This window comes from Mobula hypostoma, chromosome 29 (genome assembly GCF_963921235.1).
Source record: "Mobula hypostoma chromosome 29, sMobHyp1.1, whole genome shotgun sequence".
NCBI lineage: Eukaryota > Metazoa > Chordata > Chondrichthyes > Myliobatiformes > Myliobatidae > Mobula > Mobula hypostoma.
This window is the reverse complement of record NC_086125.1, coordinates 13,090,652-13,103,508: the sequence shown is the minus strand read 5'-3', so window position 1 is coordinate 13,103,508 and position 12,857 is coordinate 13,090,652. Positions and strand designations below refer to the sequence as shown.

Below are 12,857 nucleotides of genomic sequence, written 5' to 3'. Positions count from 1 at the left end.
GCTGGTTAAGAAGGTGCACATTAGCTTTCATTAGTTGGATTGCGCTTAAGAGATGTGAGATAATGCTGCAGATCTTTCAAACTCTTGTGGACCACAGTTCTGATCACTTCATTATAGGAAGGATGTGGAAGCTTTGGAAAGGGTGCAGAGGAGTTTTACTAGGATACTGCCTGGATTAGAGAGCAGGCTTTATGAGGATAGATTGAGTGAACTAGGGCTTTTCTTTTTGAAACAAGGAATGATGAGAGGTGATGTGATAAAGGTGTACAATATGATAAAAGACATAGATTAAGTGGAAAGCCAGTGTCTTTTTCCCAGGGTAGAAATGGCTAATATGAGGGTGAATAATTTTAAGATGATTGGAGGAAATTATAGAGATGTCTGAGGTATTTTTTTTCACCCCGAGAGTAGTGGGTGCTTGGACGGCACTGCCAGGGTGGTGGTAGAGGCAGGTATATTAGGGACATTTAAAAGGCTCTTAGATAGGTCCATGGATGAAAGAAAAACGGAGGGTTATGTGGGAGAGAAGTATTAGATTGATCTTAGAGTAGGTTAATAGTTTGTCACTATATAATAGGCTGAAGGGCCTGAATTGTGCTTTACTGTTCCATTCTACTCCATTGACTGCCAGTCATCCAGCGAGCTGTGGCTTTGAAACCCTCTCTGCGGGAGACCTTGACTGTCATGCCACAGGGCTGGTGGAGGGCAAGAGTGAGCTAAACACAATAAAATATGTGCAGGTGTGGGTCACTCTGCCCCTCAAATTTCTCCCACTATTCAATAAGGTAGTGGCTGATCTATGCTGACTTCAACTCCTCTCTGTGCTTGTTCCACATAACCCTCAGTTCCCCCAGCTTCCAGTTATCTACACCTTAAATACACTTAATGAGCTGGTCTCCAACATCTTCTGGAGCAGAGAATTCCAGAGACTGACTAACCCCTAAGAGAAGGAATTTCTACACACCTCATTTTTAAACGACTGGCCCCTTCTTTTGCAAACATTCCTCCATGAATGCAATCTAACTTGTCTTCCACCGAGCAAATACTGGAGAGCAGCACAGATGCTTCTTCTGTTTGTCAATATCCAGCATCTGGACTATTTTGCTTTCAAGAAATGGATCAGACTTCTGTTGTAATATGCTGAGGGAGGAGGAAACAATATAGCCTCAGACAGAGCAGGAGCAAATCCAATGAAACTCACTGATGGGCTTTCAATGGGTGAATTAATGGATGCAGTAAGAAGGAATTGAATCCAGTCATTAGAAGTGGAGGATAAAGATTTCAACACCAAAGACAGAGTGAGTGCAGAATAACAGTGTGAACGGGCAAGGATATAGTTGGGTTGGAGGTGTCGGGAGCAGAGGAAGTTGCAGTTTTGGAGGTGTTACGAGCAGGGGAAGTTGCAGTGAGATTTAAGAGTGTTGAGGAAGTGGGCAGGAGGAGTGTTAAAACCACAACCAGAGGGTCTGTAGTTCACTGTAACTTCCTGTTTGAGCTTGGCAAAAGGCGTGCCACCTGTTCATGAGGGAGAACGTATCATAGTCCAACACATTTGCTGAGGAGCCAGACTGGCTCCAATAGATGTAACAAATTGTGTTTTTAAGCCGAGGAGCCAAGGCAGGAAACCAAGTCCAAAAATTGAGCTGCCAAAGATGAAAGGGAGAGCTACAGCTTGAAAACATATTGCTCCTGGGTTTCACTTTCACAGATGCCCTTTAGTTCATTTTGTCCATAAGCGGAAAGTACACAAAAATCAGAATATAAGGTGGTTGCTCCTCTAAGCTGAGTGTGGCCTCATCAGGGCAGTCGAGGATTATATCTCTCTGGGTAGCCTCCAACCTGATGGCATGAACATTGATTTCTCCATCTTCTAGTAATGGCTCTTCCCCCCTCACCATTCTCCATCCCCATTTCCCTCTTTCACCTTATCTCCTTACCTGCCCATCAACTCCCTTTGGTGCTCCCCCTCCCCTTCCCTTTCTTCCTTGGATTTCTGTCCTGTCCTATCAGATTCTCCCTTCTGTAGCCTTTTATCTCTAATTGACTTCCCAGCTCTTTACTCCACCACTTCCCCCCCCTTCCTGTCTCACCTATCACCGACTACGTTGTATTTCTTCCTCCCCTCCCTCCACCTTCTTACTCTGACTTCTCATCTTTTGTCTCCAGTTCTGATGAAGGGCCTCGGCCCAAAATGTCGACTGTTTACTCTTTTCCATAGAAGCTGCCTGGCCTGCCAAGTTCCACCAGCATTTTGTGTGTGCTGCTTGGATTTCCAGCATCTGCAGATCTTCGCTTGTTTGCGATTGTACGTTCAAAGTCCACTTTATTATCTACCTGCTGTACCTCTTCTGTTTCTGCAACCCATCAACTTCAAGGTTCGACATGTTGTGCATTCAGAGATGCTGTTCTGCACACCACTGTTGTAACGCATGGTTATTTGAGTTACTGTCACCTTCCTGTCAGTTTGAGTCAGTCTGACCATTCTCCTCTTGTTAACAAGGCATTTTCGCCAACAGAACTGCTATTCATTCGATTTTTTTTTTGTTTATCACATGATTCTCTATAAAATCTAGATGCTGTTTTGCATCCTGGGAGATCAGCAGTTTCTGAGATACTCAAACCACCCCATCTGGCACCAAAAGTCATTCCATGGTCAAAGTCACTTAGATCATATTTCTTCCTCATTCTGATGTTTGGTCTGAACAATAACAATAACAATAACAATAACAATAACCAAAACGGCTTGACCGTGTCTGCATGCTTTTATGCAGTGACCTGCTGCCACATGATTGGCTGATCAGATATTTGCATGAACAAGCAGGTGTACCTAATAAAGTGATCACTGGAGTATACGAGAAAGAGCGAGAAAGAGAGGGAGAGCTAGCTTAGACATTCGTATGAACACCAAACTTCTGAATTTTTATAGGAACGTTCATATCTACAGGTGTCCATGAATCAGAATTGAGAACCCAGAGCAGGTGAGCATGAATTCCTAGGTTTTTCTTTCCCAATTTAGTACTGCAAATCTTCTTTTAGCTTGTGTAGTTCTTTGTTCTATTATGCTCAAGTTTGAAAGCCCAAAATTGGGCTTTCAAACTTGATCATAATAGAGAAAAGAACTACACAAGCTTAGAGAAGATTCTGAGTGTCAAATTCTAATATCTCACATACTGTGTCTGTATCGTGAGTCCTGAGGTGTTGCTGATATTGTGATTCCAGCTATGTTTCCATTTGCAGGCATTCAAAACTCTCCCACTGGCTCTTCATTCTGTTCCCTCTGTTGTTCTTCGATTGCTTCTGTTTCCATGACTGCTGGAAGACGGAACGGGAACAAGGGATCTTTGGCCAGCTAATGAGTCAAATCATCACTGTTCATGATCTCACAGGTAGTGGGAGGGTGGTTCAGGATACAAAGTGGGACAGATGCTGCATCCACCCTGGGTATTGAGCAATCTACAGATTGTCTATCAAAGCCAGTATGATGGAAGTATATTTCAGCAGTCACTGCACAATGATTCTAGCGCCACCCACTTCATGACGAATGACTGGAAATGTAAATAGCATGTGTAACAGTTGCATCTCTCTGTTGGGACCTCTAGTACGACAAGATAAACTCTTGACTTCAAGAATTTGACAGTATGACAAATACAATAAACGCATGACTTAAATTAGTACAATATAATTTTTTACACCAATTATATATTACACCACAAAAATAAATAGATTAAATTCAAACTTATCTGATCAATACTTTCAGTGTAATCAAGAAATTAGTACTTTCTTACATTCTACTTGGTCTTGTTCCAAAGTTCAACCTTTTTGGATAAATTTAAGAGTTTTATTGGAAAAAATTACTGGAACTCAACTTCCACATAACCCTATATTATTTCTATTAGGTGATATTGAAGGGATAAAACCCAAACTTAAACTGAATAAATATCAGAAAGAATTTATAAAAATTGCATTGGCAGTAGCCAAGAAGGCTATAGCAGTTACTTGGAAATTGGATTCGTATTTAAGTATGGATCGTTGGAAGAATGAAATTTCTAGCTGTATTCCACTTGAAAAAATTACTTATAATTTAAGAGATAAATATGATACATTTTTGAATATTTGGCGCCCATATTTACAAAAGATAGGATGGCATATTTAGTTGCTCCGATGACAAAGATGTTGGTCCCTTGGGGAAAGTAATAAATAAGTATACTAAATTTATTTTGAATCCCATGGAGCATGTGGAAACTTTCCAATATCCAGGCAGTTCTTCTTTCTTCTTTTTTTTCCTTTTTTTTTTCAGGTAGGGGTATATATCGGGGGGAAGGGTTAAGGGGAGGGAGAAGGGGGGTTATTATCATTATATAGAAAACTCAGTAAAAATTATATTAAAAAAAGAATCCACCTCATTGAGATTTTACACTTTGTTGTTCATCTGCACTGCACTTTCTCTGTAGTTTTTATAATTCATTCTGCATTGTTTTTGTTTTACCTTGTTCTACCTTGTGTAATTATTTGATCCGTATCAACAATATGCAAGACAAGCTTTTCACTGTACCTCGTTACATGCGACAATAATAAATCAATATCTATACATTTATTTATATATTTATCAATATTCTTCCGGCCCTTTGAGCCGCGCTGCCCCAGCACCTCTACAACCCGCTTAATCCTAACCTAATTACAGGTCAATTTACTCATTGGCTTTTCATGTGACCTTGAATCACCTGGACAATACAAGTACCTATGTCAGGACGCTTTTGGTTGACTACAGCTCCGCGTTTAGCACCATCATTTCTAAAGTGCTGATCAAAAAGCTCCAGAGCCTGGGCCTCTGTACCTCCCTCTGCAACTGCATTCTCAGCTTCCTAACCAGAAGACCACAACCTGTGCGGATCAGAAACAACATCCCCACCTGGTTGACAATCAACACTGGCATACCTCAGGCATGTCTACTAAGCCCACTGCTCTATTCTGTCCACATGACTGCGTGGGTAGGCACAGCTCAAATGCCATCTATGAATTTGCTGATGACAGAATTTCAGAAGGTAACAAGAGGGTGTATAGGAGTAAGATATGTCAACTAGTTGAGTGGTGTTGCAGCAACCACCTAACACTCACCATCAGTAAGACCAGAGAACTGATTGTGGACGTCAGAAAGGGTGAGAGGGATCAGAGGTGGAAAGAGTGAGCAATTTCAATTTCCTGGGTGTTAATATCTCTGAGGATCAAACCTGGACCCAACTTATCAATGCAGCTACAAAGAAGGAACAACAGCGGCTATATTTCATTAGTGGCAAAAAAAAAGTTTGGTATTTCTCCAAAAATACTTGAAAATTTCTACACAGTTACCATGGAGAGCATTCTAACTGGCCACATCACCGTCTGGCATGGGGTGGGGTGTGACTGCACAGGGCTGAAGAAAGCTGAAGAGAGCTGTAAGCTTAGTCAGCTCCATCATGAACACTACCTCACTACCTTTTTTTGTTTTTATTTTTGCCCTATTTATTTAAATTAACTATTTTATATATAAATAGTCAACAAATTTCTTGACTATGCCAATGATATTAAACCTGCTTCTGATTCTGACAGTGACCAATTAACCTACCTGGTACGTCTTTGCACTGTGGGTGGAAACCCGAACATCCCGGGAAAACTCACGCATTCCATGGGGAAGATGCTCAGAGACTCCTTACAGAATTGCACTGGAATTGAACTCCGGTCTCCAACACGTCCTGTGCTTTAATAGTGTGGCGCTAACTGCTGCACTACTATGGCGCGAATAGTAGACAGGAGACTGGTCTACAGGCCCAGAGAGACTCTGCCCCAATCAACCATAGCCAGCAGCTACAGTATTCCACTTTTGCATGTTTTGCATTCATTAACAGAATGAGGACATCACTGACTTGGTTGACACAACCTGTCCATCATACATCCTGGAGGCATTTCAAACTAGATTGCTGGGTCTGGAATCACGTATGGACTAGGTTGTTTTAGAGAGGAGATCTCCTTCTCTGAAGGACAGCAACAAGCCATAAGGGTTAAGACAATCCAGTGGGTGCATGGTTATCATTACTGAGAATAGCCTTTTTTTATTCCAGTTTATTTAGTTATTGAGATACAGCACGCTATATGCCCTTCTGGTACTTCGAGCCACGCTGATCATCAATCCCCGAATTTAATCCTAGCCTAATCGTTGGAGAATTTATCATGACCAATTAACCTACCACTGGTATGTCTTTGGACTGTGGGAGGAAACCAGAGCACCTGGAAGAAACCCACGCAGTCATGGGGAGAACGTTCAAACTCCTTACTGGCAGACATGGGTAATGAACTGAATTGAAATTTCCAGCTGCCACATGGAATGCAAACCCACGTCTCTGGGTGCTCAGTGAAAATCAAACCCCACCGCAGAAGCTGGAACTCTGCAATGAACACAGAAAATGCTGGAAAACTCTCGTCTACTTTTAATGTTTCAAGTGGAGCATCAGAACTGAGAAAGTGCAAAGAAACGTGAAGCAGAGACACAGGGGACTGCAGATGTGGGAATCTGGAGCAACAGCACAAGATGCTGGAGTCAAGGTAACAGAGAAGGTAGAGGAGAAAAAAGAAAATGTCTGTATCACATCGTCGTTAAATGGGTGATTTAAGCTCATTTTGAAACTAGTCCATGAATATTGCTCAACCCTACAGGGTCAGGCACTTCTCTGTGTATTTGATGTTTGCATTTCTGATCTGACTGGTCTTCCTTCTCTGGCAAAACATTTGCCTCCCTCCCCACTCGTTTCTCATTGATCCCATGATTTATCTCCATTGTTTGCATCACATCTCCTGTCAAACACGTTCAGAATCAGAATCAGGTTTAGTATCACCAGCCTATGTCGTGAAATTTGTTAACTTTGCGGCAGCAGTACAATACAATATATGATAAATATAGAAAAAAACTGAATTACAGTAAGTATATATATATGTATGTATATTAAATAGTTAAATTAAAAATAGTGCAAAAACAGAAATAATAAAAAAAGTGAGGTAGTGTTCATGGGTTCAATGTCCATTCAGAAATCGGGTGGCAGAGGGGAAGAAGCTGTTCCTGAATCGCTGGATGTGTGTCTTCAGACTTCTGTACCTCTTTCCTTCCTGATGGTAATAATGAGAAGAGGGCATGTCCTGAGTGATTGGGTCCTTAATAATGGACACTGCCTTTTTGAGGCACCGCTCCTCGAAGGTGTCTCGGATTTTATGGAGGCTAGTGCCCATGATGGAGCTGAAACCTTAAAAGCACATTGGCTTGAAGTGTCTGCTCTGCACCTAAACAGTTAATACTGCCTCAGAGATGAAGAGAATTCATTAACCTTTCTGGCTGTCTCTCAATCCTCCGCTTTTAAATGGCTCTGAGTCCTTTGGATCAACTGCCTTTGAAGATGGCAGCATAATTAGGGAACAGAGAGACGGTAAAGGCAGCCTTGTGTGGTCTCGCACTTGATTGCAGCATCACTTCCCTTCGCTGTCAGAGCAAAGACAGAATGCCCTGACACGGACAACTGGAACAATGGGAGCTGTCTGCAGGGTACAGGACCCACCCAGCATCCATGCTCGGTGTGGAGAGCAGGTGTTGCTTGTTTAAGCAGCTAAGCTAAGAATCTTTTAGTCTCAGTTTTACCCTCACCCGTGGGATCATGGTCAAATCGATGAACTGCACAAAGGTCAGGGTGGTACAGTGAACAGCGGGGAGATCAGACTGTCCAGACCATGTACTGTGTACACGGCAAAGTGATCTGTACAGACCTTTGTGCCTTCAGTGCAGGTGGAAGTGAGTCCTGACTCCAATCAATGTTACAATTGGAGAAAGTAATGTATACAGACCCTATTGGTCAGCACAATTTCAGACCGGAGAGTGTACAGACCCTACAGCTCAATACAATTACAAACCATGGTATGTTCAGACTCAGTTGATGAGTACAATTACAGACCACAGTGTGTACAGACCCTATTGATCAGCACAATTACAAACCATAGTATAAACAGACCCTATTGATCAGTATGATTACAGATGACAGTGCATACAGACACTATTGATCAATATAATTACAGATCACAGTGTGTAGAGACCCTATTGACCAGTGCAATTACTGATCAAGTATATACAGACCCTATTGATCAGTACGATTACAGATCACAGTGTGTACAGACTCTATTGATCAGTACGGTTACAGATCACAGTGTGTACAGACTCTGTTGATCAGTACGATTACAGGCCCTAACAATCAGAACTATTGTAGACCGCAGTGTATATAGACCCTATTGATCAGTACAATTTGTGATCATGGTGTGCACAGGCTCTATTGATCAGTATAATTACAGATGGCAATGTGTTCTGTAGGGAGCAGTCACTCATGTGCCCTGAAGAGAGATGGATACTATGTGCCCAGTGGAGGCAGCACACAAAAAGAAGGCAGCATAATGATGTCCATCCTGATAACAAGCAACAAGTAAGAGCCAAGGGCTCCAATCCATGAGCACACAGTCAATTTTTGATTACTCTGGAGGAGCCATGGCAATTGGATCAGCACACTGATCCTTGGTGTGAGTGACTCTGTCACACTAACTCACCGGTGCTTGGCCCTGGCATTGGTTTTGGCAGTGGTTTATTCTTGATACCGTTACTGGTTCAATATTGTCACGTGTGCAGTCAGAAATATTTTCCTTGCATGCCACCCAGACAGCTTATTCCATACAAAGTAAGTTGTGATTGTAAAAGGGAAGGTATTGCAGAATATCGTGTTGCAGTTACAGAGAAAGTGAGCAGAGGCGGACAAACAGAGTGCAAAGATCACCACAGGGCAGACGGGGAGATCAAGCGTTCATCTTTTAGTGTATTAAAGGTCAGCAAGCTGGTGGAATCTCTGCTGTAACTGCGATTCATGAAGCTGGTCAGAAATGATTGTTTTTGAGGGATTTCTTGTTGGGAAATAATTGGCTGCAGTTGAGTGGACGGACAGCAGGAGTTATTAATAGCAGCAGTTCCGAATCAGCTGCTCCTACTAGAATGGTGCAGAGCACAGGGTGAGGACCACAGCTCTGTGAGGGAGCCCGTGTGCGCACTGACCATGGAACAATCCTGTGAACAGCAGCAAGTTTTCCAACAGGAGCCCCTCACAGGTGAATGTTATGGACACCGTGGCCCAAAGTCGGAAGTTACCCCGGCGCACGTGTCAACATCACTGGCTCAGCCCATGCCAGGAGAAAGCACAGAAGGTCGACAGCAATACCTGCAGTTGCCAGAGTGTTTCGGTCCCGCAGACTGATCCTAAGAGGGAGAAGGACTGCACTGTGTGGGAGGGGTTCATGGAAACAGCGGTGATGGGAGAGCGAGCAGGAATGGAGAGAAGCGGCCGCTAAATGGCCTCACTGACTCAGGGAATGAGTGAGTCAGCTCTGCTTGGCTTGACTCAGCCCCCAGTCATAGCAGCTTAGGCGGAGGGGTGTGGGGGGAGCAGGGGAGAAGACACACTGGAATTTCCTGTTCCCATCTGGCCATTAAATCTTTCCCCATCCATCCTAAAGGTCTCCCAAACACTTGCTTGTGTAGACAGGGTGTCTGTAAATCATGTGGCATAACTCTGTTCCTATGTTTTACGGTCTTATGTGTTCTCAGCTTGGAGCTGCTCATGGTAGTGGGATCTTGCTGCATTTGAATTAATTTCCAACTTCGACAGTGAAACTGATTGCAAGAGGGTACAGGTAACTATGATTCAAGTAATGAGATGGAAACGTGAGTCATCTTTGTCCTTCTGTGCTTCATTTTAACAGTAGCACATTAAATGACGAGATTATTGTGTTCATTTACAGATCATGTGCCAGAAATGATCAGCACGGCCAGAACTTAATGCCTGTTTTCAATTGCCATCTGGAACGGTTATGGTCATCTCTAATGAGGGTTGGATCAGGACTTTCAGAAATCAGACTCAACGACAACAAAGGAATGGTGGAAAATTTGCGGAATGGGGTGTTCCCGTGTTCCTAGTCCTGCAGGTAGTAGAGGCTACAGTTCTGAGAGGTGCCAGCATCCTGGGAGAGTTGCTGCAGTGCTGTCTGCAAGTGTGCAAACTGTCACCGTGAGGCACTGCTGGCAAACGTGGCTGGGAGCAGTGTGACAGGTCCTGCAAGGAAGCCGGTTCACACCGTCCATCAGTCAATCTGCTGCAGGAGCTCATCTGGTCTTTCAGCATCTGCAGCAGGAAAGGAATTGTTGATGTTTTGGATAAGGGTAAAAATCAACTTTATTTGCCTGATGGATTAGGAATTCGCTGTGGTGTGCTGGTCAGAGTGTGACATGCAACAAGAGCAACAACATTCAACAATTATAAAGAATAAAGAGTTATACATAAATAAAAAATGCTAACAAGCTAGAGGTTAATGAACAGATGTGGAATGAAATGTGCATCAGTACATAAATACCAGCATGTATCTACAATGTGAGCAACATTTTAAAAAAGTGGTTTAAAGTGTCTACAGTGACTGAGGTAATAGATCGAGAGGGGGTAGGGGAGCTAACTAGAATGGTTGATCAGATTAACTGCCTGGGAGAAGAAATTTTTAATATGGCGTGAAGGCTTTGTTTTAATAGCCCTATAGCGCTTTCCAGAAGGGAGTTTATGGAAAAGGCAATTTGCAGGGTGAGTAGGGTCCCAATGATTTTTCCTGCCCACTTCTTTGTCCTAGGCACGTACAAGTCTTGGATTGAAATCCTGGATCAACACTGTGTGTCTCAGACTGCACACATTAAACCAGCATGGTGGTGCAGCTGGTAGAAGCACAGCCTGGTAACGCCAGAGAATCAGGTCCAATCTCAACCTCCGGCACCACCCGCGTGGCACCAGCATGCGGTCACACAGAGAACGTACCAGGGGCTGTACTTCATTAAGACTTTGAGGAGATTTGTGTATCACCAAAGACTGTAACAACCATCATTAAAGACCCTCATCGGATAAATGTAGGTAGTAAATGTACCAAGAGGGAGAAGCTTCAGGAATCTGAAGACCCACAAGCAATGCCTTAGGAATAGCTGTTTCCCTTCTACCGTCAAATTTCTGAATGGTCCATGAACATATTCCATTTATTTATTTTTATTTTAACTTATAGTAAATTTTTTATGTATTGCATGTACTGCTGCCATGAAACAACAGATTTCACATATGCAGTATGTCTGTGATAAGCCTGATTCTGACTCTGATCCTGATTTCTCCAAGTGCTCTGGCTTCAAAGTACCTTTATTATCAAAGTCAGTATACAAGTCTGAGATTTGTCCTCCCACAAGCAGCCACAAAACAAATAAACACCACAGAACCAGTTGAAGAAAACATCAAACGTCCAACGCACAAAAAAAAAGAACGAATTGTGCAAACGGCAGAACGCGAGCGAACAACACACAGAATATCAAATGTCAAATCCAGGAGTCCAGGAGTATTCGGTTTACTTCAGTTCAGCACCGCAGCGCTAGTGCATAGCAGCCTGCAGGGCCGTTCTTCGACAAAGCTCCCAAGACCCCGATCAAACAGCTCAAATAACAGCAAAAAAAAGAGTAACCAGAATCCAGGAACAACTTTGGAGTTCCTCCTACAAACCCAGTGTGGTACACATTGGTTGTTAATTGCTACTGTAAATTCTCTCTGGTGTATCAGTGCGTGACAGAATCTGGACGATGTTGATGGGAGAATAAAATAGGATTAGTGTAAATGGGTGCCTGAGGGCTGGCACAAGCTCGGTGGGCTGAAGGGCCTGGCTCCATTCTCTGCAACTACAGCTGGATATAGTAGCAATAAGGCTGTGCAGGAATGTTCTGTGGAAGAACCTCTCACAGATATGATTCCCATCACACCTCATTGTCAGTGACAGAGGGGTCAGGCCTAAGAGCACTTCAGTATTCAGGTGTAATTAGTAGCCTCAGATTTCATTATGTTGGATTTAATGGGGATCAGATGACAGGCTGGACTGCAATGACACTTGAAAGAAATGATGGATAGAGTACCGCCACAGCTCTCTGCAAAGTAATGAATCACGGAGAAATGTAGTCCTGCTTGAGAAGAAGGCTAGTGGTTGTGTTTTTCACCATCAGAGGGTGCTGGTAAGTTGCACTGTACAGGCAGATTAACTCTTTCCTCACCTTCCTACTTCTCAGCCGCAGAGAAGAAAAGGATTTGCATTTATGGGCCGTAATGAACAGGAATAGGCCACTTGTCACCTTAAGCCTGTCCCACTGTACAAGGCTGACCTCAATCTCCACTACTCTGAACTGCTTCTTTGACTACAGAACCACTTTCAAGGTCTCCATGTTCTCAGTATTATGTTTTATTTGTACAGTTTGTCTTCTTTAGTACTTCGGTTGTTTATCAGTCTTGGCCTACACCGTTTTTCATGAATTCTATGGTATCTCTTTGCTTTTCCTGTTAATGCCTGCAAGAGAATGAATGGCAAGGTAGTATACAGTGAGAGACAGCATCTATGGAGGGAAGTGGGCACTTGATGTTTTGACGTTTTCAGGGCTGAAAGGAAGAGAGGAGATAGGCAGAATGAAAAGGTGGAGGAAAGAGGTGGCAGGTGATAGGTAGATCCACAGAGATCCACATGGAGAAGGTGAGAGTTGGAATAGTGACAGAAACTGCACTCGCCCCAGCCCAGTCACCTTAAGATCAAGGGTATTGTCCCAAAACGTTGACTGTTCATTTCCTTCCACGGATGCCACCTGATCCATAGAGTTTCCAAAGCCTTCAGTCCTCCAACCTTTCACTAATCTTTCATGTCCCAGGCTCCACCACAAACCTGTTTGGTAATTATTGAATCACTGGAAACTGAAGAGGCAG

At 43.2% G+C, this 12,857-nt stretch overlaps 1 protein-coding gene and 1 long non-coding RNA gene across 10 annotated transcripts in view; one reads left to right on the top strand and one right to left on the bottom strand.

Moving 5' to 3' along the window:
* LOC134339494 (adhesion G protein-coupled receptor L1-like) overlaps window positions 1-12,857 on the bottom strand; it is a 666,897-nt gene that overhangs the window by 411,918 nt on the left and 242,122 nt on the right. The window lies entirely within an intron of this gene.
* On the top strand, window positions 9,050-9,907 carry LOC134339282 (uncharacterized). Its single transcript, XR_010016373.1, has 3 exons — window positions 9,050-9,156; window positions 9,653-9,738; window positions 9,847-9,907. It is a non-coding gene; the product is annotated as an uncharacterized LOC134339282 (long non-coding RNA).